The sequence below is a fragment of the Aotus nancymaae genome, unplaced genomic scaffold (genome assembly GCF_030222135.1).
Source record: "Aotus nancymaae isolate 86718 unplaced genomic scaffold, 86718_ANA_hifiasm-v0.15.2.pri h1tg000088l, whole genome shotgun sequence".
Lineage (NCBI taxonomy): Eukaryota > Metazoa > Chordata > Mammalia > Primates > Aotidae > Aotus > Aotus nancymaae.
The window spans coordinates 14,011,019-14,038,541 of NW_026988503.1; the positions used below are offsets into that span (position 1 = coordinate 14,011,019).

Here is a 27,523-nt window from a genome sequence, read left to right on the forward strand (position 1 = left end):
CTTTTATCTGTCCATGGGCAAGCCCCATCCCCTATCTTTTTCTAGGGCATAATAATGGTGTTATATTTTATTCATTATGACTTACAGAAACTTAGATTAGTCACAGGCTATCGTTAGCTCTCTCCATTTCAGGAATGTTCCCAATAAAGTCTATATTCACCTGAGTTGCAATTGAACCAGGGAAGATAGAAAAAAATGGCTATTATAAAGCTGAAAATTATATTGCTCTTTGAGGAGACACATAAAGAAACCACCTCTTTTATCAACTTATTTTTCCAAGCCTCTCTTTAGATGTTCAGCCACTTTCTTAAAAGAGTGATTTGATCTCATCAGAAAAAAAAAAAAGTTTCCAACCCTTCTGGTTGCAAAGATAGGCCCTTTTACTGTAAATCAATGTGTTGCTGTCTTGTTTGCTCTGCTGCAAGAAAGATGGACACAGCACAGAACCAATGGTACTGCTTCCTCAACTCATTTATCTTGTGGGTTTGTTCACAGTCAGCCCAGATTAACCATTTCACCTCCCCTTTCCTGCAGTTGTTACTGGGGCTCTGAATGTGGCTGTTTGAAGAGATTGAATGAGATTATTTTTATTTGGCTTAATTTTCTGGACATTAGGTACCAAAAGTGGGATCACTTATAGTTCTGACTTTATGGCAGAGCTATGATGGCTCCTGAAGGTGATTCTCTACCTTTATTTGTCGATGCCACGTTCCTTTCTTGTTATTGCAGTTATGCATTGCATAACGACTAAAATACTTTCAGAAAAATATATCATTAGGTGATTTTGTTATGTGAACATCATAGAGTGGATTTACACAAACCTAGATGGTATAGCCGACTACACACCTAGGCTATATGCTATAGCCTATTTCTCTTAGGACACAAACTTGTACAGCATATCATTGTGTTGAATACCAGTCCATTGTAACACAGTGGTATTTGTACATCCAGACACCGAAAAGGTACAGTAAAAATATTGTATTACAATCTTATTGGAGCACCATTATATATGCAGTTTGTGATTGAGTAAAATACTATGTGGTGTATGACTACATTTTATTTACCTTTTTATTTATTTCCTTTGACCCCATTCCTCATACTTACACCTTCCCCACACCTAGGCACATCAACAGATAACATTCTAACATGTTGGTTACTTAAGTTTTAGTGTTTATGTTCTTGCAAAACATGTACTGTTTTGTGTGCATGAAATTTAAATTTACACAGTGATATTGTAAAGATCTCACTCTGTTTCTTATTTTCTCACTCAGCATTGTGCTTTTAAAATCTTTCCATATTGCTGTGTGTACATTCACTAGTTGCTTTTAATGGTGCTTTACATTTTACTGGTGGCATCTAATCCACATTGAAGGATGCTTTAATCCACATTGAAGGACTGCAACTTCCAGTCAACATAAATATGCTAGAATACACATGTGACAAGAGCTTACTATTCATAAAGATGTATTTAGGATGAGTTCCTTAGTGATGGCATTGTTGGATCATAATGTCTACATATGTATAATTTATCACTAATTGAATTTGTCGAAGATTTTATGCATATTTATTGAGTTAATTATTTGATGTTTTATAGTTTCTGTTACTATTGTAAATGAGGGAGTTTTACATATATTTTCTAGTTTGTTATTTCTAGTATAGAGAAGTGCTGTTATTTTTGTTAGTTGATCTTGTTTTCAGTTACTTTGCTAAGTTCTTATAAGCTTGTTGTATATATGTATATATATAAATATTTTATCTAAAAATGACATTTTTACCAATTTATGGCATTCTTTGCATATAATTTATTTTCTTTTGGTGCTGGTGAGAGCATCCAGTTCTATGTTAAACAATACTGCTGATAGAATTATTCTTGTATTTCTCAAGCCTAAATTTTTTATTAAAAATAATTCATTCAAAATAATATTTGTAATAGGCTTTTGTTATATAACTTTTACTCAGATAGGGAGGTTCCATTTATTTCAAACTTTCTGTGACTTAAAAAAATTATAAATCGGTGTTGAACTTTACCATATCAATTTTCTGTACACATTGTGGTAAATATGTATTCTTTTCCTTTGGTTGTTATTATGGCAAGTTAAATTAATAACATTTCTGCTATTGAACTATCTTTGCATTTTTGGACTAGTTAATCTCGATCACAGTGTATTTTAAATTTTTCTTGTAAAATTGCTGTTTTATTTAACAAATTTGCATTTACGTTTTAAACTAAACTGGGGCTATCAGTGTTTTTCTTAATTATCCTTATTTGATTTTGGAACTGATATTTCACTAGATTCACAACATTAGCAAGGCAACTCTAATGTTTATTTTATTTTTTAAGGGAAGATTTTGTTCCCCTTAAAAAGAGTTAAATATTTCTTAAACTGTTGGCAGAAATTACCATAATACAAGATGGATTTGGGGCTTTTGATAAGCAGAACTTTTGATGAGCAGAATATCTTTGCTACTTCTTGCTTTAATTTTGACTTTTTAGTTTTTGTAGTATTTTATCCTCGTGATCTGTATTTTAAAGTATAATTGTTTATGTTATTCTCTCACAAATTGTCTACCTCTGTTAGTAGTTATTTCACCATTTCCATTCTCTACTCTTATTTGTATGTTCTTTCATTTTTTTGAGCACTTTTCCCAGAAGTATTAAACTTTCAAGGACCAATTACTGATTTTGTTAATTTTATTTTGCTGTTCATTCTCTATGTCATTAATTTTGCTCTTGTTTTTATTATTTCCTTTCTTCTTGGCTTTTTGAATTTGCTTTTCTGTACAATTTCTATTTTTGTGTTTACAGATATATTTATTTGGAGTTGAACTTTTAATTACTCCTTTAGCACAATTTTTGTCTTTCAGTGTTTACATTGATATTTAGTTCTAAGCATTTTTAATATTCTTTTTTTTTTTTTTTTTTTTTTTTAATTTTATTTATTTATTTATTTATTTTTTTTAATTGCATTTTAGGTTTTGGGGTACATGTGAAGAACATGCAAGGTTGTTGCACAGGTGCACACCTGTCAGTATGATTTGCTGCCTCCCTCCCCTTCACCTATATCTGGCATTTCTCCCCATGCTATCCCTCCCCAACTCCCCACCCCCCCACTATCCCCCCAACAGACCCCCGTGTATAGTGCTCCCCTCCCTGTGTCCATGTGTTCTCCTTGTTCAACACCCGCCTATGAGTGAGAACATGTGGTGTTTGATTTTGTGTTCTTGTGTCAGTTTGCTGAGAATGATGTTTTCCAGGTTCATCCATGTCCCTACGAAGGATGTGAACTCCTCGTTTTTAATGGCTGCATAATATTCCATGGTGTATATGTGCCACATTTTTCCTGTCCAGTCTATCATCGATGGGCATTTGGGCTGGTTCCAGGTCTTTGCTATTGTAAACTGTGCTGCAATGAACATTCGTGTGCATGTGTCCTTATAGTAGAACGATTTATAATCCTTTGGATATATGCCCAGTAATGGGATTGCTGGGTCAAATGGAATTTCTATTTCTAGGTCCTTGAGGAATCGCCACACTGTTTTCCACAGTGGTTGAACTAATTTACACTCCCACCAACAGTGTAAAAGTGTTCCTATTTCTCCACATCCTCTCCAGCATCTGTTGTCTCCAGATTTTTTAATGATCGCCATTCTAACTGGCGTGAGATGGTATCTCAATGTAGTTTTGATTTGCATTTCTCTAATGACCAGTGATGATGAGCATTTTTTCATATGTTTGTTGGCCTCATGTATGTCTTCTTTTGTAAAGTATCTGTTCATATCCTTCGCCCATTTTTGAATGGGCTTGTTTGTTTTTTTCTTGTAAATCTTTTTTAGTTCATTGTAAATTCTGGATATCAGCCCTTTGTCAGATGGGTAGGCTGCAAAAATTTTTTCCCATTCTGTTGGTTGCCGATTCACTCTATTGACTGTTTCTTTTGCCGTGTAAAAGCTGTGGAGTTTGATTAGGTCCCATTTGTCTATTTTGGCTTTTGTTGCCAATGCTTTTGGTGTTTTGGTCATAAAGTCCTTGCCTACGCCTATGTCCTGAATGGTTTTGCCTAGGTTTCCTTCTAGTGTTTTTATGGTGTTAGGTCTTATGTTTAAGTCTTTAATCCATCTGGAGTCAATTTTAGTGTAAGGTGTCAGGAAGGGGTCCAGTTTCTGCTTTCTGCATATGGCTAGCCAGTTTTCCCAACACCACTTATTGAACATGGAATCCTTTCCCCATTGATTGTTTTTTTCAGGTTTGTCAAAGATCAGGTGGTTGTAGATATGTTGTGTCGCCTCCGACGTCTCTGTTCTGTTCCATTGGTCTATATCTCTGTTTTGGTACCAGTACCATGCTGTTTTGATTACTGTAGCCTTGTAGTAGAGTTTGAAGTCCGGTAGTGTGATGCCTCCTGCTTTGTTCTTTTTGCTTAGAATTGACTTGGCTATGCGGGCTCTCTTTTGGTTCCATATGAAGTTTAAGGTGATTTTTTCCAGTTCTGTGAGGAAGGTCATTGGTAGCTTGATGGGGATAGCGTTGAATCTGTAAATTACTTTGGGCAGTATGGCCATTTTCACGATATTAATTCTTCCTAACCATGAACATGGAATGTTTCTCCATCTGTTTGTGTCCTCTCTTATTTCGTTGAGCAGTGATTTGTAGTTCTCCTTGAAGAGGTCCTTTACGTTCCTTGTTAGTTGTATTCCTAGGTATTTTATTCTCTTTGTAGCAATTGTGAATGGCAGTTCGTTCTTGATTTGGCTCTCTTTAAGTCTGTTATTGGTGTATAGGAATGCTTGTGATTTTTGCACATTGATTTTGTATCCTGAGACTTTGCTGAAGTTGCTTATCAGTTTCAGGAGATTTTGGGCTGAGGTGATAGGGTCTTCTAGATATACAATCATGTCGTCTGCAAATAGAGACAATTTGACTTCCTCCTTTCCTAATTGAATACCCTTTATTTCTTTTTCTTGCCTGATTGCTCTGGCTAGAACTTCCAGTACTATATTGAATAGGAGTGGTGAGAGAGGGCATCCTTGTCTAGTGCCGGATTTCAAAGGGAATGCTTCCAGTTTTTGCCCATTCAGTATGATATTGGCTGTCGGTTTGTCATAAATAGCTTTTATTATTTTGAGATACGTTCCATCGATACCTAGTTTATTGAGGGTTTTTAGCATAAAGGGCTGTTGAATTTTGTCGAAGGCCTTCTCTTCATCAATTGAGATAATCATGTGGTTTTTGTCTTTGGTTCTGTTTATGTGGTGAATTACATTTATAGACTTGCGTATATTGAACCAGCCTTGCATCCCCGGGATGAATCCTACTTGATCATGGTGGATAAGCTTTTTGATGTGCTGTTGTAATCGGCTTGCCAGTATTTTATTGAAGATTTTTGCATCTATGTTCATCATGGATATTGGCCTGTAGTTTTCTTTTCTTGTTGAGTCTCTGCCGGGTTTTGGTATCAGGATGATGTTGGTCTCATAAAATGATTTGGGAAGGATTCCCTCTTTTTGGATTATTTGGAATAGTTTCAGTAGGAATGGTACCAGTTCCTCTTTGTATGTCTGGTAGAATTCGGCTGTGAGACCATCTGGGCCTGGGCTTTTTTTGGGTGGTAGGCTCTTAATTGCTGCCTCGACTTCAGACCTTGTTATTGGTCTATTCAGGGTTTCGACTTCTTCCTGGTTTAGGCATGGGAGGAGACTACTGTCCAGGAATTTATCCATTTCTTCCAGGTTTTCTAATTTATGTGCATAGAGTTGTTTGTAATAATCTCTGATGATGGTTTGAATTTCTGTGGCATCTGTGGTGATATCCCCTTTATCATTTTTTATTGCATCTATTTGGTTATTCTCTCTTTTCTTTTTTATTAGTTTGGCTAGTGGTCTGTCTATTTTGTTGATCTTTTCAAAAAACCAGCTCCTGGATTTATTGATTTTTTGTAGGGTTTTTCGTGTCTCTATCTCCTTCATTTCTGCTTTGATCTTAGTTATTTCTTGTCTTCTGCTAGGTTTTGAGTTTTTTTGATCTTGCTCCTCTAGCTCTTTCAATTTTGATGATAGGGTGTCAATTTTAGTTCTCTCCTTTCTTCTCATGTGGGCACTTATTGCTATATATTTTCCTCTAGAGACTGCTTTAAATGTGTCCCAGAGATTCTGGTATGTGGTGTCTTCATTCTCGTTGGTTTCGAAGAACATCTTTATTTCTGCCTTCATTTCAGTGTTTATCCAGTCAACATTCAGGAGAAAGTTGTTCAATTTCCATGAGGATGTGCGGTTCTGGGTGGGCTTCTGAATTCTGAGTTCTAACTTGATTGCACTGTGGTCTGAGAGACTGTTTGTTATGGTTTCTGTTCTTTTGCATTTGCTGAGGAGTGATTTACTTCCAATTATGTGGTCAATTTTAGAGTAGGTGTGATGTGGTGCTGAGAAGAATGTATATTCTCTGGATTTGGGCTGGAGAGTTCTGTAAATATCTATTAGGTTTGCTTGTTCCAGGTCTGAGTTCAAGTCCTGGATATCCTTATTAATTTTCTGTCTCGTTGATCTGTCTAATATTGACAACGGTGTGTTGAAGTCTCCCAGTATTAATGTGTGGGAGTCTATGTCTCTTTGTAAGTCTTTAAGAACTTGCCTTATGTATCTGGGTGCTCCTGTATTAGGTGCATATATATTTAGGATCGTTAGCTCTTCTTGTTGTATTGATCCTTTTACCATTATGTAATGTCCTTCTTTGTCTCTTTTGATCTTTGTTGCTTTAAAGTCTATTTTATCAGAGATGAGAATTGCAACTCCTGCTTTTTTTTGCTCTCCATTTGCTTGGTAAATCTTCCTCCATCCCTTTATTTTGAGCCTTTGTGTATCCTTGCATGTGAGGTGGGTTTCCTGGATACAGCACACTGATGGGTTTTGGCTTTTTATCCAATTTGCCAGTCTGTGTCTTTTGATTGGGGCATTTAGCCCATTTACATTTAGGGTTAATATTGTTATGTGTGAGTTTGGTCCTGTCATTTTGATGCTAGCTGGCTGTTTTGCCCATTGGTTGATGGAGATTCTTCATTGTGTTGCTGCTCTTTACCATTTCTTGCGTTTTTGGAGTGGCTGGTGCTGGTTGTTTTTTTCTATGTGTAGTGTCTCCTTCAGGAGCTCTTGTAAAGCTGGTCTGGTGGTGATGAACTCTCTGAGTACTTGCTTGTTCACAAAGGATTTTATTTTTCCTTCACTTATGAAGCTTAGTTTGGCTGGATATGAAATTCTGGGTTGAAAGTTCTTTTCTTTAAGGATGTTGTATATCGGCCCCCACTCTCTTCTGGCCTGTAGGGTTTCTGCTGAGAGATCTGCTGTGAGTCTGATGGGTTTCCCTTTGTGGGTAACCCGACCTTTCTCTCTGGCTGCCCTTAGTATTTTCTCCTTCATTTCAACCCTGGTGAATCTGATGATTATGTGCCTTGGGGTTGCTCTTCTAGAGGAATATCTTTGTGGTGTTCTCTGTATTTCTTGGACTTGAATCTTGGCCTGCCTTGCTAGGTTGGGGAAGTTTTCCTGGATAATATCCTGAAGAGTATTTTCCAGCTTGGATGCATTCTCTTCGTCACATTCAGGTACACCTATCAGCATTTTTAATATTCTTTAAAATTTTCTTTTCAACCCAATAATAAGATGTTACCTACTTTTTAATTATGTGGTTTTTATAATATCCTTTTGTTATTCATTTTTATACTAATACAAATATAGTTCATGACACTAATCCCTTAGAATAAAGTAAAGCTATCTCTGCAGCTTGATATTTGCACTTTTTACTTTTCTATATGTGTGCATTAGTTTATTCTCTATTTATTGCTTGCACAGTTTTGTGTTATTCAATAGACTGGCTTATTAATTTATTTTTTCAGGTCTTTGATATTGCTGTTTATTTTTTGTATGCTTGATCTATGGATTTTGAAGCAGGGCATATTAAAAGCTAAATTTATAATTAATAAGATTTATTAATTTCTCCCTATAGTTCTGTTATTTCTTCACACAGTTTAAAATTATATTGTTATGAATATGTATGCTCATAAGGACTATATCTTTCCACTCTGTTTTTCCCTTTACCAGCTTATAATTCTCTTTTTGACTTTTGTACTATTCTTTTTCAACAGTTAAGATCTCTTTGGTTCATATGTACCTGATGTATTCTTTTCCAAATTTGCACTTTCAACCTTTCTTTGCCTTTTGTTTCATTTTAAGCATATCTCTTGCAGAAAATATACTATAATGTTTTATGGAATCTTTTTTTAAAAAACCCTAGTTTCATCTTTAATGAGTATTAACCATTTACTGAAAAAAGTTGAGACATTTTTTGCAATTTTTTCCATATTTTCTACTTTTGTACAATTTTATTTTTCTTTTTTTCTGTTTTGCCTGGGACCAATCAAGTTTTCTTTAATTGGTTTAAAAGTTATACATTCATTCACCTTTTGTTTTTATGGTGGTTGCCCTTAGTGTAAGCCGAACCTTCATGTTTATTCACTCATGATAACTCTTTAAACATATAAATCCTTACTTATCCTGCTCCATATAACATGCATTTTAGTATATTCTTATATCCATTTGGTTTCTCTATACCCATCTTGATGTATTCCGGAATTTTGATTATGAGCTTTAAGAATTTCTATTATCTTTTTTCCTTTGACAACAGTAATGTTGACATCAAATTTGATGGAATTTTATTATCCTTATTTCCTATATTTCTTATAACAAAATCTAGCATGTATTACATTTCTTATTTCATTATTTCCTCTAAGAGCACTTTTAAAGTAGGTCATTGTGTAGCAAATCCTGTGAAAACATTTTCCAGAATAGAATTTTATTATATCTTCTATTTACGTGAAAATTTGGTTGCATATCAAAGTCTAGTTTCAACATTATTTTACTCTAAAATCATATTCTATTGCCTTTTTAAAGTGTGTACCGTCAGTGTGATTCCTGTTCTTTTAAGACAATCTATCCTTTGTCCATCTTTTTAATTTTTCTTTGGCATTCTTTAATATCCTTATATTGTGTCTGAGGGAGGGGTTTTCCTTTGGGCACTCTATGAGCACCTTCAATCCAAGGGATAACTTTCATCTTTTTTGAATCTGGAAATTTCTTGAAATATTTCATTCACTCTATTATTTTACTCTCCACTGGGACTACTATTTTCCAGATTTAGTAATTCTTTTTTTATCTTCCATGTCTCTTTTTATTTTCTGTCTCTTACTAATTTATTCTAACTGTGGATTCATCTTAATTTTTATATTGCCCATTGAGCTTTTTGTTTTTTCAAAGGGAGTTCACTCTGTCTCCGAGGTTGGAGTAAAGTGGTGCAATCTTGGCTCATTGCATCCTCCACCTTCCTGGTTCAAGCGATTTCCCTGCCTCAGCCTCCTGAGTAGCTGGAATTACAGGTGTGTACCACCTCACCCCGCTAATTTTTGTATTTTTAGCAGAGACAGGTTTTGTTATGTTGGCCAGACTGGTCTCGAACTCCTGACCTCAGGTGATCTTCCTGCCTCGGCCTCCCAAAGTGCTGGGATTACAGGCATGAGCCACTGTGCCTGGCTCCCATTGAGTTTTGTAATTTTCCTACTTTATTTTTTACATTTAATATTACCACTTGGCTTCTTCTAAAAATAACATATTTTTTCCTGCTTTATATTATATATATAGCATTCCCTTATATTTTAAGTATATTTGTTATACTTCAGTGTATTCTTTCTTGTATATTTGAGGAGGGAGAGGGGATGAGCTCCAGTACAGAGAGCCCCAAGCACCATAGAACCACTATGGGCAAGTCTGTTCGCTAATTTTCAGCCAGATAACACCCCTTAAAAATAAGCAGCATATACAAGAGGCAGATTTTTGGTGGTGAGGAGGGTGGGCTTTGTGGTGGATAGTGAACAGCTCTGGGCAGCTGGGCAGCCTGCACCAAGTTTTAATCAACTTCACATCCCAGTGGGGTTTCTCAACTGCACCGATACTGTATCTCCAGTGACAGTCCTTGGGCCAGCAAGACAAGTATAAGAGCAGAAAGAGAAATAAAAGATGTAATTTTATACAATGACATGAGCCTCAGAGTAAGTAAACTATTAAAGGACTTTAGAAATGATGCCCAGAAAAAGGCATTCCGAGAAGGTGACATTTGAACTGAGACCAGAATAGGAAGAAAGAACAAGCATAAAGTGTGCAAGGTAAGAGGAGACGTCTCAGATTCAAGGTAGTTGGAGGAAGTTAGTGAACGGAAAATATGTCAGTGAGCAGGAGCAAGGCTGGGGAGGGTTGTAAAGTCAGAGCTTAAAGTTTAGATTTTATTCAAAGTACATGTGGAAACCACAGAAGCATTTTAGGGGGTTGTGGCAAGCCATGATTATGTCTGAAGTAGTGTGTTTACAAAGAAGATTAAAAAAAATTTGGCCGTTTAAAACACACTGAACAAATATAGCTCCATCATAAAACATTCATTTGCCTCATCTTTCATGATTTCTTTCCTTTTCAACTTCATTTTGTTCTGGAAAATTAAATCAATGTTGTCAGCATTTCAAAATGCTGATGTTTAATTTAGATGTGCTTTTGTTATTGTCTGTCAATCTTTATCTTTCTAAAACTTTTATATACCAAATCAACTTGGTGATAAATTATTTACCTTGATTCTCAATTTTTCTCAATGTACGTATTCAGGAGTAGAACGTAAATGTTTTAAGCAGGTGAAAACTGAATTTCAAGTTTAGAAGGCTCTCCCTTTTTTCACTGTGGAGCTCTGTCTAGTTCTCTGTCACATGGTTCTCAGCATTATTCTCAATTCTATGCCACCTTCCTCCAGTCTACCTCCATTCTTTAAAATATTGACAGAATGCTTCTCTTTAGAGCCCAAGATTTAAGACAGGTTTGATATCATAAAAGAATTATGATGCCAATGAGGATAATTAAATGAGCATCAGACATTACTGCTCCTAAAATCAGTAACTGCTGTCTATAACAGAGAATCCCCTGAGGGAAACCTCACAAGATCTGTGGACTAATCAATGATGAGGGTCATTTTCCATAATGAGTAAAATTAAATGGTCATCCTGGTTTCATTTCCAAAACAAAATCATGTTCCATCGTGGTGGTGTGCTATTTCTTTTATCAAGAACTAGTAACTTTTAAATGCTGTTATTTTGCTATAATAATGTGAAGTTCTTTCCTGGGCACTATGGTACATAAATTTTCACAAAACCACCATGGCACGTGTATACCTATGTAACAAACCTGCATATTCTGCACACGTACCTCAGAACTTAAAGTATTTTAAAAAAAAACAACCCTTAAGTATATTTGGATTAACTTGAGTATGTGAATCAACTTTTTCAACTGTAAGTTTTATAAGATCTTAATATAGGTCAAGTATTTCCAGTGAGAGTTTATAATAAATTAAGAAGGGCTTAAGTGTAAAAAATGCAAAAATTCAAAGATTTAGTAAGAAAAATGAATGTAAAATTTCTCATTTTAATATTAATTACATATTGAAATGGTATTTTGGATATATTGGGTTAAATATAAATTATTAAAAATTTTTTAAAAAATGAGACCACATTGTACATGTTCTTTTATCTCCTACTTTTTGAAACATAATATGTATTGTGATCTTTTTTAAAATTTCAATAAATACATTCTTAAAGCATAAGTTTAAGTAATAACAACAATAAGAGTTTTGGCCACTTTTTTCCTAAGTGCTTTATATTTATTCATTCATTTAATTCTCACAGTTTGAGATGTAGGTATTATTATTATATCCAACACTATATGATTCCAAGTTTATAATTTCTTATAATAACTAACACTAATTGCTTACAATGTGCTAGTCATAGTGATGATTGCTTATATAAATTATTTTATTTATCTTTTCCATGAATGTGTCCATTTGTTAACTTGGAAAACTGTTTATAGAAGTAAAGTAACTTGACCAAGCTAACAAGTCATGGAGCCATAATTCAGACCTAGGCCCCCCAAAAATGATTCTTTAAAAAAACATAGCATATGTTACTGGATTCCCTCAGCATTTCAGTATCCAAACTCTAGGACATCTTATCCTAGCCAGAAGCAAAGTTATCATTTATTATCTGGTACTTAGAGATTTCTGGAGTTTCAAACACCAATGTTGTCAATGTAAGAAGTATATAGAGTGATTGCTTGGCTATTCTGAATTTACTGGCTTTCCAACACAGCCATTCTCCTCCATTCCTCTCTCTGTGCCTGGAGGTGGACTGCCTGTTTTTTCCTTGGAGTTCACCAATGGAAAGAACCAATAGAAGAAGGAGGAGGAAAGAGAAGAAACTGAGGCATTTCTTCCCCTCCTTCCATTCTTTGTGCCATGACTTTGTCAATATGTCCGTAGCTGTGTCCTTCCACACGTACAGTTTCTGCCCTGGGAGGGCCTCCAAGCTGCATTTCTCACTGATCATCTCTTCTTTTCCTTGCCCTTTCCGTCTTAGGGGTAGCAATGTCTTCCCACCATTGCTGCTCTCTAGAAGCCTCATCATCCCTTATTGTTCCTTTAATCTTGCTCATCCCTTTTGTATGTAGTCCCTTTATTACAGTCTCTTTATTGGAAACTTCAAAGATGAGTTCTGCTTCTTGGGAAGGCCCTAATATTAAAAAATATAAAAAAGGCAAATAGATTGATTGACCAATAGACTACATTTTCTAGTAACAGAGATCATGAAGGCATTTTGACATAGTATGTGGAAGTTATAATGGCTGCCAAAATAAGAAATACCTTGTTCGGCAGAGAGAACAAAAGGGATACTCTTAGCTAGATATTCCAAGGATTCACCTACCAGCAATGATATCTACATTGCACAGAAGTTCCTATAAAAATTTTGCTGGGAACTGTCAATCAGGGTCAGACACTAAAACAATCTGGGACCAAGAAAATGGCAATGTTAAGTAATAAAGATGCTGTGAGATACTCCATAGAGACTTTCTTGCCCTTTAACACAAAAGAAGTGATGGATTTAGCAATATAGCTAGGAGAGATAAACTATGGAATTGCAGACCCTACCCCTTAGTTTAGCAGCATGGAAATCTCCTATTACGTGCCAATGTAGTTATTACATCGCTGTAGTTGCGGGTACTAATGTTGCCATTTTAATTTAAATGCTCAGAGCTCAATCTATGATTTATTGGGGCTTTCACGGTAAGCAATAAGTTCAAGAATTAATATTCTTTTGTTTTGGAAAAAGTTTCTTTTAATGTTTGACTATATTACACGAATGTTTTCCTTTCCACTTAAGAGCTTCATTTTTTATATTCTCTCATAACTTTGTGCAATGAAAGAAAATTGTTTGGTTGAGTCCTGTAGAACTATGAATACATTGGGGGTTTCTTTTCATTCCTATGTGATTTTTCCAGAACTTGTATAAATTTACTCTGTATAACCCCAGGCAATCTATGTAGCAGAGGCATACTTCTTTTCAAGATATTGCTCAATAACTAACTCAGGCATGACGTCATTCCTAACACTCCCCCATTTTTGTCTCCCCAAGTATAAGTCAAATAAATAAGAAAAAGCAGTTCTCGCTTACCAGACCGTATGCTCCTTAGAGGTGTGTTGGGGTCCCTTTTTGTCCTTAACATCTAATAGAGTATCAGGTCAGAATTTGCATATAATAAAGCTTCTTGAGTGAATAAATAAGTATCTTTTTAGCCCAACATATAATGTGAAGAGCAAGTGGGTTTATAGGTTCAGCTTTTCTAGAATTTACAGTTATGCCCATTTTAATACTACAGAAAATTTAAGAATAATAGAGGCAAATACTCCTAATTTTTGATTATGCCTAATCAATATTTACTTTCCCATTACTTCTTCTTAACAGAACTCTAACTTTTGGAGGGAGGCATTCTATTACATTTCAAGTAACCAAAGCTAAAGGAAGTCATGTTTTCAAGATCTGGCCAATGCCATATTAATGGAGGTCTTTGTGAAAAATGGGGCTTCTGATAACTTAGTTTATAAGTATGGTTGTGCATTACACACACACAATAAACTGGTATAAATGTTTACCACTCCATCTTCCTCCTTCTTCATTAAACATAGATGTGATACCTAGAAGTCTAAGTGCCTTTCTATCTTTGATGCAGAAGTAGCCTGGCTCCTTGTGCATCAGCCCTAAATGGCTTTCAATTTTATTCCTTGTTATGTGAGTTAAAAAAAAATCCTTACTTGTCTAAGCCATTGTTGTCAGATTTCTATAATATGTAGCTGAATACAATCCTGAACAGTTCAACAATGTGTCTCTTGGTAGCTTTCATTAACTTTTCACTTGTCATTGTTTCTGTGGACAGGAAAATGGCTGTGGGCCAAGATACATGAGGTTAACACAGAATCTCAGTTATTCTAAAATAATTTCAAGTGTTGATTCAGTTGCTCCCCCTTCTTTTTAAAATTATACCTTAAAGATTAGATTCCTTTTTTAGATAAACTTTATGTATAGGCCCCTCTCCTAAGTGATGACAGCTTTAACAGCATGAAACAAGCATGGCCTTAAGAGACAAATGATTCTGCTATCTAACTGCTGTCAGGAAAATAGTGCTCAAGGATAAGAAAACTAAAAGCATATTATATGACAACCATTTTCTAATGTTGCATGGGTCACTTTTAATAACTCCACATATTTAGCAAAATTATTTGGCTACCTAGATGGTAGATACATTGAGCCAATAAGCTATCCTGGCCTTTACTTTTGTGGTTATGATGTTTAGCTTCAATTCTCCACAAATACGTTACTGAGATTACTTTATGTCTGTGGCACTAATGTGGTAACACATCCTCTGAAAGATGATCCAGGAAAAGACAAAATGTCTTATTCCCTAGTGTTGAAGTGTATAGTCTTTGGTAAGCATTTGCCTATTTAAAAGACTTTCTTAGGTAAAAACTGGTTTTCCTTGTAAGAACTACAACAGCCTATTTATATAATAAGGTTAGATGGTCTTCCCCTTGGTGAGAAAACTTCATAATTGATTGACAGCCCTACCTCTTTTTGACTGTCTTTTATACTTAAGGCTCTACCTTTACAGAAAAGTAGCAATCACATTCCTTATCATAAAGGTAACCTAAAACAATTTGCTATCTAGTACCTAGAGAAAGTGTTTATCAATGCAGTTAGTAAGTGCTACTCAGATAGGATTGTTTACAACATTGCATAAAAGCCTGTTCTCTTTTTTGTTTTCTTTTTTGATGGCTATTGCAGTGTAGGGGCTCCCTCTGCCTTTGCCATCTTTTGCTTCCTAACTTCTTGAATCTACCTTACAGAATTCCAACAGTTTAATGGTCTGCCATTTAATTTGTGTTAGAAAACTTTAGTCAAAGGGAAGTGGTTTCAATGTATTCATGTAGGCATTCTCAGTTCCATCTCACCTGGATAAATTACCGGGCTACATATTTGCATCACATTAACCTGGCTGAGATGTCTTTCTTATGAGGCCCTTACTTCTAACAAAGATGAATGAGAAATGGTGGCATAAAATCCACTTGGGAACTGTAGTAAAGTTGATGATAAAGACATTTTCCATTAATTCATAGTAATAGTCATTAGAGTTTGTCATCCCTCTGTCATCCTCTTTTTAAAATTAAGTTTTTTTTTTTTTTTTTGAGACAGTTTCACTCTTGTCACCCAGACTGGAGTGCAGTGGGGCAATCTTGGCTCACTGCAACCTCTGCCTCCTGGGTTCAAGCGATTCTCATGCCTCAGCCTCCTGAGTAGCTAGGACTACAGATGTGAGTCAGTACACCTGGCTAATTTTGTATTTTCAGTAGAGACAGGGTTTCACCTTGTTGGCCAAAGTAATCTCGAACTCTTGTTCTCAGGTGATCTGCCCGCCTCAGCCTTCCAAAGTACTAGGATTACAGGCCTCAGCCACCAGGGCAGGCCAATTTATTTTTAATTTTTTTTTTTTAACAGAAGTCAGTTTTGTTATAGTATTCAGCTCTACTCCATGGAGTCCACAAATATTGGGGTAGCTGACTCCACCTCCTCTTCTAGAAATTTATTGGTCTAAGTATCCCAATTTGGGTGAAGACATTAAAAGAGGTTTTCTAGGCTTCTGGAAATGGTCTTTCTCTTTTTTCAAGGTTAGCCTTATTGTTTAAGCTGGTTTGAATAGATTTTCCATGATTTGCAAGTGAAGGAATTCTAACTGATAAAGTCACTTATATTCTACATACTTTTCCAATAATTTTTTTCTGAATATTGTACCAGAAATTACTTTGTACCCCTTGCTGAATTATTTGTTTTCTTTCTTTCTGAAAATAAGAGATATGCAACTTGTTTTACTTTGACTTCTAGAAAGATTAGAGCCAATTTTATTTCCAAGAACAACTATTGACATTTGATATAAACATATATTCTCCTTTCATTCCTCATCTTAAAATTCTTCAATATTTCCTTTTTAAAAAAACTTGAGTTATATGTGTGTTTTGTTGTAATTCACATGTAAGTATTAACAAAAATATATAATCTTGTATGGAGTTAGTATATGAGAGATAAATCTAAGTTCTTTTCTAATTCAATGGTTGTCAAACTGTTTTATGGGCTTCAGATCCTGTTCTATAAAGGAATTTTACATAGAAAACCAAAATACACAATGAGGTGGAAGTACTCTGTCTGAAGTTTGAACCAGGCCTAGAGCCTCACTCAATTAGTTCCACACCATACCTCCCTACCTACATGTAACTTCCTTAGTCCTTCAAGAAAATCTTAGGACTCTGGAAAATCCTTAAATCTTCTGTTTCTTTCCATAGTGCTGGTGTACCATTTCCTAAAGATATTAGACCACAATCAAATTCTATGAATGAGCTTTGGGTGTTCATTCTAAAGTCATCACAGATGACCCTTCTACAAATATACTTTTAAATGACCATACCACCATTCATGTTACCACTTAAAGAGAATTGATCAACCAGAATGTTGTAGCTCAAAGGACGCAGAGTCTTTGCTACCAAGGCATTAAAGCAACAACTCTAAATAGATTTAAATTGAATATACATATGAGTACTTTAGCAAAGATTATAAACAAAACATATTCCCAGAAATCTAGCTCTTCTGTTTTCATCCTGTGCCATCACTCTACCATAAAGAAATAACAAGTTATTTCCGAATTTTATTAATTCTTTAATTTTTTGCTTTTATTAAATATAACTCTAAGCATGCACACACATGAAAGTATGTATATATATACACAAAGACACTATGTATATGTGTATATATATCTTCCTTCCTTCGTACACACACACACACACCCCTTTCTTCCTTCCTAACTAAGGAAGATAGAAAGATAGATAGATAGATAGATAGATAGATAGATAGATAGATAGATAGATAGATCTTCCTTATCTAAACATATGTACATCTTCCTTTATTAGATAAGTGTTTAAGTGCTGGCATGCTTTTCGCTACCTTCTTTTTCACTTAGCAGTATATTGTACACATTACTTCATAAAAGTATATAAATATTTCTAATTCTTTTTCACAGCTACATGATTTTCCACTATGTGATCATACATGAGTTGATTCAATCATTCTCTGTTGATGGACATTTAATATGTTTCAAGTTTTTAGCTTTTACAAATAGTCTCATGATAACTATATGTTTATATGATATATATGATTTTGTGCAGATCTCTTTTTGAAAATTACCAGTGTATTTTTGAGATAAATACCCAGAAGAAAAATTTCTGGGTCAAAGGGTAAGTGCACATGCAATTTTCACAGCAATTGCCAAATTTCCCTCCACGTGGTTATGTATCCTTTTGCTTTACCATCAGCAATATATGAGAGTGCTAGTTTCTTATAGCCTTTTCAAGAGAATGTGTTGTCAAAGTTGTGGATATTTATCAGTATGATATATGAAAAATGGTATCAGTGTAGTTTTCATCGACTTTTTTTTGAGCAAGGTTGAGAATATTTTTACATGATTTAGAGACAGTTATATTTCTTTCAGTATGAACTGTTGGTTTATTTCTCTAGCTCAGTTTTCTGTAGGGTGGTTAGTGCTTTTCTTTATATGTTTAGAAGCTTATTACGTAGTACGATATTGAGGTTTTGTATGTGATATAAGTTGCAATATTTTCCTAAATATATTATTGTTGTTTGCTTATTTTCCTTTGTCATATATATATATTTTTTAAATTTATGTAAGCAAATGTACTTTTCCTCACTATCTCTGGATTTGGTCTATGAAATATTTGTTCAGACTAGGCATAGAGAGAAATTTACCCAAGTTTCCTCCTATTATTTGTATGGCTTCATTTCTTCAATAGAATCTCTGATTCACTTAGAATTTACCCAAGTATAATTTTTCCACCACATTAAAAATATATATATATTTTTCCACTAATTTAAAATATTGCCTTTATTGTATACTAAGTGAATATGGAAATGGGCCTAATTCTAAATTTTCTCTTCTGTTCCTCTGTCTATCTTTGCTAATATCATACTTTTAAAACTACAGACTTAGTAGTAGGTTTTACTCCATTGTAGGATTTAGTTCCATTCATTGAACTTCTTTTTTGCTGTATTTCTATTTTTCATTGCATCTTCTATAATTTCTGCTTTATAAAAGCTAGCTGTGGCATTGGATGTATAGGTATTAATAAAAATTATTTGAATTATACTCTTTGACATCCAATAGTAACCTTTGTTTCTTTCAGTGCATTTGTTCTAAATTCTATCTTCTCAGATGTCAAGATTGTAACCCTGCTGTCTTTTATTCTCATTTGTCCAGAAAGTTTTCATCAATCCTTAAAATAAAAATAAAAACATTCTTCTGAATCACTTCCTTTAAGTTTTATGATATTTTTTGTCAGCCAATCTACAAATTTGCTTTTTCTCATACTATATATACATAGATACATATAATAAATATATATAAAATATGCATATTTATCTTATAAATAAAATAAAAATTTCAGATTATGTACGTGTTTATATATTTCATCTAATCACATTTTAATGTTACATTAATAGTTTTACAAATTTTTTTATGAATAGTGTGTCATTAAATGGTCTTCTTTTCTCTTTCTCTCTTTTAAATAGATATTTTAGTATTCAAGAAAATCCATATTTATTCTAATGGATAATTTATGCAGTACTGTTATATTAGAGCCCTATTTTTCTCTTCAATGCCCTTTTCCTTTTTTGGTTATTGCATGTTGGTTTCCTAGGATAAGCAGTATTGACATTAGCTACTAATTTTATCATTTTCCTTCCCTGTCTTAAGACATATGATTTAGAGTAATATCCATTTATGTCTGGTAATCTTTTATACTTATTTGCATTCTCCCATTATTTTTGGTAATTGTCCTATATCTACATTGTCAGAGTATACAGCTATTATATGTTATACTGTCTCCTTTATGACCATCATTAATCTAAGTTTTACATGTAAACATTTTTAATGCTTATCAAAAGTCCTTAAGCTGATGGTTCTCTTGCACTTTTGGTTGTTGGAAGACAATTTCATAGTAGCTTTCTCCATAGAGGTTCATGGGAACATGAATGATATTTGAAACCATATTTCTGTGGCCTCTATATCTGACAGTTAATTAGGCTGGATATAAAATAGATCCCCAATTTTAATTTCTTTTCCAATGTAGCTAAATGTATTTTATGCTATAGTCATTTGGCATAAAGTATTATTATTGAGAAATATGCTCAAAATCTGTTTTTGTTTCCTCCATAAGTGGCTTGATCTGTTTTGGAAATCTCCCCTTTTTTTCTTTATTTCTTTTTCTTCCTTTAACTTTGTAGGGTAGGCAATTTTACTAGAACATGCCTAGAATTTTTCATTTTGAGTTGACTTTTCCTAGCTAAGTAGTATCATTTTAGCATATAGTTTCAACTGTATTTTATTTCAGGGAAGTTTTTTGAATTTTCATTTTTAATCTTGTTTCCATTTCATTGTTTTGATTTTCCTTTTTGGGGACTCTTATTGTGCATATATTTTAATACTTTTTTTCTGGAATCCTTTAAGCTTTTTCTTTCTTTTTGATTTTTAAATATTCCTCTATTTTTTCTATTTCTCTATCTATTGTGTTTCTTTGTTCTGTGTTCCTTCTAGTTTAGACTTCATTTCTGAAAATTTGTTTTCTAATATTTTGCTGAGTTCTGTGATCTCATTTCTGACTTTTTCTAATTCAAAGTTATTCTATTCTTTGATGGTGACAGTTTATCTTTTATCCCTGACCTTGAAATGCATGTGTGTGTTTTATTAACAGGAATCAGAGTCTGAATAAATCTGCAAGACCTAACTGATTGAATATATCGGTAAGAAAACTTCTTTATTCTGTAGGAATATAATTCTCTTTTCATTGTCTTATTTTTTTTATAGTAACTTTGTATGGGATTTGATTATAATTCTTTCACTAAATTTGCAGGAAATTGCTTTTCTAATACTTTTAGAGGTAAGAGACATGTCAGTATTGCTTTTTTAAAAGAACAAAAAGTTTTATAATACTCTTTAGTGAATTTCATGAAGTGTCAAAAACATGGCCTCTTACTTTTTGAGATTTCCTGGCCATCTTCCTTTCCCATATATTTATTTGGACCATTTCAATTTATTTGCCCCTATGATGCCTGTTTTGATAAAGTCGGATTCTGCTCCCAAAAGAATCATCTGATTAGGGAATTTTCCTAGAGGGAAATTTGGCTGATTATTTTGAGAGTTCATAGAGCAGAATTGTCCAAATTTCAGAAAGTCTGGTAAGCACTGTACTCAATCACGAATTAGATCCTTCAAAAACTCCTACAAGTTTCCGCTGCTATTCTTAAATTAGCTTGTCACATGTTGCAGAGTAGTTGTTGGCAATTTGAGTTTCCTGTCAGAGTCTATCAGACATTCTGTTACTTTTCTCCATTACTTCCTGCATACATGCATATACAAGACAGGTCTTCTAGCTGATTTGTTGCCATGCACTTTTATTTGGGGGAGTCATAGTGATGCTATATTACCTAGTTTTGATGTAATTGGTAATCGTGAGGTTCTTTTATTAAAATTATTTTTTATATTCTGTGTTTATAGGGGGTCGGAACTTGCAGAGATTAAAAACCATGATATCACTGTATTCTCAGAATTCCCCAAGTAACTTTTTCAACCCCATGTGTTGTCAAATTTTCAGAATCCCAGTCAACATAAATTTCTTGTCTCAAGCAGAAAGAACTTCCTTAATCAGAGCAAACTTGATGGATTTAATTCACATACATCTCTCTCATATGAGCCAATTATATTAACATTTTAAAATGTCCTACCCATTTCCCCTAATGCTACTCCTTGATTAGTATGTAATCTGTTTATAATAACTCACTAGAAACAGGTTTACAAGTATTTTTCCGTGTAATAGCTGTAGTCCACCAGCTTTCCAACCTGTAATATCTGTGTCCTTACTGGATTACTGTCCTGAAGTCCCATACTGTGGCTCCTTCTAGTTGCAGTCCCACTCTTGGTATCAGGTCAGTGTTTGTGAAAAAGTAGTTTCCGTGTTGTAGCACTAGGGAACACGCGTTGGAAATTTTGAGATCCATCCACACATGAGAGAAAGATCGACTATATCTGAAAACTAGTTCTAACATTAACAAGCCCTGTGAATGTAATTTTTAAAGTTAACAATAAAGATAATATAACAACTCACAGAATTACTATGACAAGCATATTATCTAATATAAATAAAGTCATTAGTATGAAGTCTTACATTATTCCATGAAACACACAATACAAATGGTAGTGATTACTACGTGACATGCAACATCTGAAAATTCAGCCTATGTTGGAAGGAGTATTTTATGAGAGCTACTCAACAGTTACTTAAGTATGGTATCTCTGATGATCTGTGTATTCGCTAACTTACAAATTTCATCCATATTTTGTAATCTCACAAAGATTACTTAAGCGGTCTTATTTGCTCTTCAGATTTGGGCTACGTTCTTTGCCAAAAGAACTATTGTCATATATTGACCTTTTCTGCTAACTGGCATGTTTACATTGTAATATTATTAACAGGAATATCTATGCAAACAAATGGCAATGATCTTATGTTAATGGATAGGTGAATACTTTCTGAATACAGAAAAAATTTAGGGCTTTTTAAAGGTAATTGAAACTTAAGTATTTTGGCAAAAGGAAATCTAGTAATGTGGGGTTATGCAAAAATAAAGAATGTAATGACTGTACTTTTTCTAAAACTCATAGAGAAGCTTTTCTGTTTCTTCTGCAAACTGAAATTAAAAAATCAAGAATTAATGCTAAGTAATTACTATGTACTCAGATTTGGGCTAAAACATACATTTTCCAAACAACCAACTAAAGTATTCCACAATCATTCAGTTGTTTTTGAAATTATGTTGCTATATATTTATTGACCGGCAAGTTGTATTTCTATATCATAGCTCAAAATGTAAGTTAATGAGAAGCTTTAGCAATAACTCAATGTTTTGTGTACATTTTCTATGTGAAAAATCGCTAAAGCAAACAAATCATCTCTATAGTAAGCTACAAGCTTAATAGATGTATACACTGAGGAGACCTGTTGTGCTCTTGACAGAATTTGTGAAATAGCCAAACAGTAAAATTCTCTGGTTGTTCTCCCCATACTTTTGCTCAGGAAAAGTCAAAGAATCCATGTTTCAGGGAATTGGGAGATATAATTTCAGCTTATAACTGCTATAAGAAGAGCAGTTTTTCTTTCTGTCAAAACCTGGGAAGATGTAAAATCCCCTCACTGCTAATGCACAAGACAGACTGTAGAGGTAACTAACTATACTGAGAGTAAGGAGAACAGAATGAAAAAGTGTACTCAACAGAGTGAACAAGGAATCAGCAGAGTCTCACAAATAATTCAAAGAACCTCTTCCCAGAAGTAGTGAAAATAGGAAGAACCAATATTTTATAGTGCTGATTATTGGCAGACACTGCACTTGACATTCATTAATTCATTTAATTCTCACACAAGACACTTCAAAGTCAGTATTATTATTGAGATTTACTGACAAGAAAACGAAGAGATCAGAATTTAGTGACTTGTTTTCTTAATTTGTTTATTTTTCTATAACAGAATACCTGTACCTGGTTTTTAATGAACAGAAATGTATTTGGCTCATTGTCTGGAGGCTGGGAAGTCTAAAATTGAGGGGCTGCTTCTGGTGAGGGGTGTCTTGCTGTGTCATCCCATGGTGGAAGGGCAAAGAGAAGGTAAGAAAGTGCAAGAGATTGAATTTGCAGACCCAGGCTCTTTTAAAATTGGCATTAATCCATTCATGAAGGTGCAGCCCTCAAGACCTAAACACCTTCTGTTAATCTCCACCTCCCAACACTGATACATTGGGGATTAAGTTTCCAACATGTGCTTTTTGGAGGACACATTCAAACCACAGCACCTGTCCAGGGTCACAGGTTGTTCCACATGTAGCAGAGCTGGTATTTGAACCCAGGTCTTTCTATATTGGGTATAAATATAAAAAGTGATGTGACACCAATTCAATTACTATCGAACATTCTTGGAAAGAGGTACATTTTGTCTGAACCTTGCCAAGGTGCCAAATGATCATTTTCATTTGCAAATTGAGTTTTTAATTTGGAGACCTTTAGATAAATATTATAATTTTTAATAAAACAATATTTTAACAAAATTTCAAGACCATTAACTAGGCCACAAAAATTTGTTTGCCCCAAAACACAAATTGGAGAGATCATAGTCAACAATCATAGTAAAATTATTAATAACAAAATTGACAAAAAAAGTATCAAAATTTAAGTGCTCCTAAATAATACTGAATCAAAGAATAATCTAAATAATTTTAGATGTTATAGAAAATATCACTACTCATTAACTGTCCTTTTTATTCCTTAATGCTTCTTAAACAAGTATCAGGAGAAAGATATATTAATTAAGCCAAAAGTTAGAGAAGTTTTAAATAAATAGAAATCAGTAAAGATAATAGTGTAAGTCAATGAATCAAAATATAGAATAGTGGAAAAAATGGTAAATTAAATTCCAATAATAGGAAAGAACTGCAGACAGAATTCTGAAAAATGTAATTCAGGAGTACTACAACTGACCCAGATACACAAAATAAGGAATGATAGGATGAAATAACAGACAAAACTTGTAAAAAAGCTTTGTCAATATTTTTAAATATCAGTGAAATGTTTATTTTCTTTATTGAAAAGTAAAAATTCTAATTAAAAAATCTTGAAAGACTGTTTAAAAATTATTAAGTAAATACTCAGACACTTTAATGGCTAGTTATTTCAAACTCTCAAGGAATAGTTTTCTTCTATGTATTCTGTTCTCAAGTTAAAGGATGTAGAATAAGCAAACATACACTTTAAAATTAAATAAATATTAATTAATAAAGGATAATTATCTAATTTGTTTTATGTAGTAAATACAATTCTGATACCAAAAAGTATGATATGTCTGATCACACCCACCACCCTGCAAAATTATACACCAATTTCTAATATGAATATGGAATTAATGTCAGGCCCAGTAACTAGTGCCTGTAATCCCAGAGCTTTGGGAGACCAAGGCAGGAGGATGACTTGAAGCCAGGAGCTTGCGACTAGCCTCAGGCACATAGTGAGACATCCTCACATCTCTACAAAAAAGCTTTTTGAAACGAAAAACTAACCAGTTACAGCAGCATGTACCTGCAGTCACTGCTACCCTGGAGGCTGAGATGGGAGGAGAACTTGAGCCTAAGTGTCCAAGACTGCAGTGAGCTATGATTGGGCAAAGACGCTTGAGCCTGGGCAACAAAATGAGACCCTGTCTCTAAAAAATTTTTTAAATATATATATTTGTAGATTTTTCTATTCAAAACTATTACTTCACTCTATATTTATAGGTTTTCTATTCAAAAGTGTTACTTCATAAAGACTTAATATAATAAATAAATATAAAGAAATATATAAACATTTATTTAATATATAGGCATATTTATAGTTTATATATAGTTATATTACTATAATGTAAGTTTTTCACAGGAAACCTACAATCTAAATTCTGCACAGTGTATACACAAAATAATTTTCCAAATAGGGAGAGGAAAGGCACTTACCCTATCAGATACTAGAATATTGTCATGGTTTAAATGTTTGTGTCCTCTAAAACTTAAACACAAATGTGACAGTATTGAGAGTCAGGAACTTTAAGAGGTGTTTGGGTTATGAGGGCTCTGTTCTCATGAATGAGTTAATCTAGTCATAGGAGTATAAGGATGGCTTAATTTGGAAAATCTATTATGTTACAAAGTATGATAGGCAATGTCTTAACAGAGACAGGATTGTGGGAGCCATCAGCCTTGGCTATAATTACAAAAGGATACATTGCATAGAGCATTTTAAAACAATAATAGAATGAATAAAAGTCCCTCTGCTTTTTAATATGATCTTGCACTTTCAATTCTATATAATTTTGAAAGATAAAATAGTCCTCCTAGACAAAACATGTTTGTTGCTCTAAATTCTAAACAATAACCTGTACCCAGGCCAGACAGCTCCTTCCTCCTGCCCTTGATACACCACTGCTCATGAGTAAAATTCAATCAAAGCAAACCAAAACATATGTGAATGTGAATTAAAGGCCACAGGTCTTCAATAAAATTTAACATCTCTTGCTGACTTTTATTTGGTAAAACTACATATAGCAAGATAACTCAATGTGATAAAGATTGCAATCTTAAATTTTTATAGTAAGTCAAAGTTTTAGAAGTATTTCATTAAAATAATTAATAAAGCAGTGATCATTATTAATAGACTTATTATGTTTACATTGCTCTTAAGATTCTGAAAAATACAATGAAATATGAAGTAGAAATTAGTTGTGTAGTGATAGGAAATAGACAAATTATTGTTAATGGATTATATAGTTATATAATTATTAAACTCAGAAAAATGAAAAAAATCACTTAAATTTATTAAGCATTTAGTACATGCACTGAATAACAAGTGAAAAAAATGATTTGTTTTTCTATGTTTTACAAATTGTGATCTACAAAGTGATAAAAAAATAAAAGATAAAATCACAACAGAAAACAAAATTCTTAGGCATGTCTGTAACAAAAAGTACATGAAAATTTTATGAAGAAAAGATATTTTCTAGAAAATCGTGAGAAATAATTTTAAAATGAAAACGGCAGACTAGTAGATAAAAAGATCGAATATCGGAAATATTTTTATTATTTTAATTTAATGCGTACATTTAATGACAACCAAACAAAAGTTCTGGTAGAACGTCTTTTTTTTTTTTTTTTTTTAACTTGCATTTTAGGTTTTGAGGTACATGTGAAGAACATGCAAGATTGTTGCATAGGTACACACATGGCAGTGTGATTTGCTGCCTTCTTCCCCATCACCTATATCTGGCATTTCTCCCCAACTCCACACCCCTCACTGTCCTTCCCCTATTTCCCCCCTACAGACCACAGTGTGTGATGCTCCCCTCCCCGTGTCCATGTGTTCTCATTGTTCAACACTCACCTATGAGTGAGAACATGAGGTGTTTGATTTTCTGTTCTTGTGTCAGTTTGCTGAGAATGGTGGTTTTCAGGTTCATCCATGTCCCTACAAAGGACACGAACTCATCGTTTTTGATGGCTGCATAATATTCCATGGTATATATGTGCCACATTTTCCCTATCCAGTATATCATCTTTGGGCATTTGGGTTGGTTCCAGGTCTTTGCTATTGTAAACAGTGCTGCAGTGAACATTCGTGTGCATGTGTCCTTACAGTAGAACGATTTATAATCCTTTGGATATATACCCAGTGATGGGATTGCTGGGCCAAATGGAATTTCTATTTCTAGGTCCTTGAGGAATCGCCACACTGTCTTCCACAACGGTTGAACTAATTTACACTCCCACCAACAGTGTAAAAGTGTTCCTATTTCTCCACATCCTCTCCAGCATCTGTTGACTCCAGATTTTTTAATGATCGCCATTCTAACTGGCGTGCAATGGTATCTCAATGTAGTTTTGATTTGCATTTCTCTAATGACCATTGATGATGAGCATTTTTTCATATGCTTGTTGGCCTCATGTATGTCTTCTTTTGTAAAGTGTCTGTTCATATCCTTCGCCCACTTTTGAATGGGCTTGTTTGTTTTTTCTTGTAAATCTGTTTTAGTTCTTTGTAGATTCGGGATATCAGCCCTTTGTCAGATGGGTAGATTGCAAAAATTTTTTCCCATTCTGTTGGTTGCCAATTCACTCTAATGATTGTTTCTTTTGCTGTGCAGAAGCTGTGGAGTTTGATTAGGTCCCATTTGTCTATTTTGGCTTTTGTTGCCAATGCTGTTGGTGTTTTGGTCATGAAGTCCTTGCCTACGCCTATGTCCTGAATGGTTTTGCCTAGATTTTCTTCTAGGGTTTTTATGGTGTTAGGTCTTATGTTTAAGTCTTTAATCCATCTGGAGTTAATTTTAGTGTAAGGTGTCAGGAAGGGGTACAGTTTCTGCTTTCTGTACATGGCTAGCCAGTTT

The 27,523-nt window shown here is 34.0% G+C and overlaps 1 long non-coding RNA gene across 10 annotated transcripts in view; it reads left to right on the forward strand.

Moving 5' to 3' along the window:
• Nucleotides 1-27,523, forward strand: part of LOC105730676 (uncharacterized) — a 458,472-nt gene that overhangs the window by 380,149 nt on the left and 50,800 nt on the right. For 8 of the 10 annotated variants that reach the window (XR_010339742.1, XR_010339738.1, XR_010339744.1 and 5 more), the window contains 2 exons: nucleotides 20,264-20,312; nucleotides 23,093-23,229. This is a non-coding gene — a long non-coding RNA (uncharacterized LOC105730676). The remainder of the gene's footprint in view (nucleotides 1-20,263; nucleotides 20,313-23,092; nucleotides 23,230-27,523) is intronic. The other 2 variants (XR_010339739.1, XR_010339745.1) reach the window with 1 other exon arrangement.